This window comes from Cariama cristata, unplaced genomic scaffold, assembly GCF_000690535.1.
Source record: "Cariama cristata isolate BGI_N322 unplaced genomic scaffold, ASM69053v1 scaffold26814, whole genome shotgun sequence".
Taxonomy (NCBI): domain Eukaryota; kingdom Metazoa; phylum Chordata; class Aves; order Cariamiformes; family Cariamidae; genus Cariama; species Cariama cristata.
In genome coordinates, this window is record NW_009613913.1 from 811 (window position 1) to 1,132 (window position 322).

The following is a 322-nucleotide window of genomic DNA, read 5'->3' on the forward strand; positions in this document are numbered from 1 at the left end:
AAAGAGCTCTTGATGCCTTTGGTGACATGGACAACTACTGAATAGGACAAACATGCACCTTTCCTCGCTGTACAGGGTAATATTATTAATTTTTTATGTTAAGGTTTGCCCGATATCAGATAGTCTGCAGCACTTTATAGCAGCATTTACAAAAATGGCACTTTTTGGTAAGCAAAGCTTCCTAGGGTAAACTTTGGTGCCAATTATGGAGAACGAATGCGCTTCCAGAGAGGCAGTGGGATGTGCAAGTGGTAGGACAAGTGTTGGCATCGGCGTGGGCCGTGCATCCCCGCGGCAGGGGCCCCCCCGCCCCACGGGCCGG